Raw genomic sequence first — 1,102 nt, forward strand, 5'->3', positions numbered from 1 at the left:
TCTCTCTCTCTTTTTCCATTTTCCTTTATCTCTCTCCCTCTTTCACTCTCTCTCTTTTTTTTACTTCTTTCTCTATCTCATACTCTCCCTCACCCTCTCTTCTTCATCCCTTTTCTACCTACCACAAGCACGCCTTGTCGTCAATTGGGTCAGGTCATCCAAGACCTTTATTCCAAGCCATTGTCACGACCACCTCCAACAGAGTCCGGTTCTCAAAAAAGCAACATTAACTTTTTATGAGACTTTACACCTATGGGACAGGTTTTTTTTCAGAACTTCAGAACCCCAGCAGCTCTCTCTCTCTCTCTCTCTCTCTCTTCCTATTTCATCTGCTAATACTACATGGTTACATTGGAAAGGTGTGTATGGAATGGAGGGCACGGGATTGGGGAGGGGGGAGGGGGGAAGGGAGAGTGGTGAGCGTAAAAAAGGGAGGTGGAGGATTTCATCATTCATCTAGCTAGCACCGGTAAAGCTCAGGAAATAATTTATCTCCTCACACCTGTCAAGTATTTGCACCTAATCCGGTAACTTTTTGGCTCCGTTTTGACAGTCATCCTTTCTGGTGGAGCGTCTTCTAAGCTGCTGTCGGTGCCAAGATCTGCGCTCATTACGCGATTGATAACTCCGCGAAGGAGGGGAAACCTACCCACAATGCAACGCGAACTGAAAGGGGACGGGCTGGGCTGGAGTTAATCACCAGTTATAAGGTTTGTTCCGCGAAGCCGTCACTTTTCTGTCCTTGTTTCGCACCTTGGGGACATTTTTAAAGGTTTTTAATCTGTGAAGATCGAGGGGATTATAGGTTGAAGATTGTTTTGTGGGGATGATATGTGATGCGTTTGTAGGGAGGGTTTAACTACCAGAAAAAATGGTGTGGGGACGAGAGAGGAAGGGCGTGAGAGACTTAGAGAGATAGAGAAAGAGAGATAGATAGATAGAGAGAGAAGGGAAGAGAAGGAAGAGAGATATAGAGGGGTGAGAGAAGGTAAAGGATCTATTGAGAGAGAGAGAGGGGGAGAGAGATCCAAGAGAGAGATATCCCAGAGAAAGAGAGAGAGAGAGAGAGAGAGAGAGAGAGAGAGAGAGAGAGAGAGAGAGA

The sequence above is a fragment of the Aplysia californica genome, unplaced genomic scaffold (assembly GCF_000002075.1).
Source record: "Aplysia californica isolate F4 #8 unplaced genomic scaffold, AplCal3.0 scaffold00159, whole genome shotgun sequence".
NCBI lineage: Eukaryota > Metazoa > Mollusca > Gastropoda > Aplysiida > Aplysiidae > Aplysia > Aplysia californica.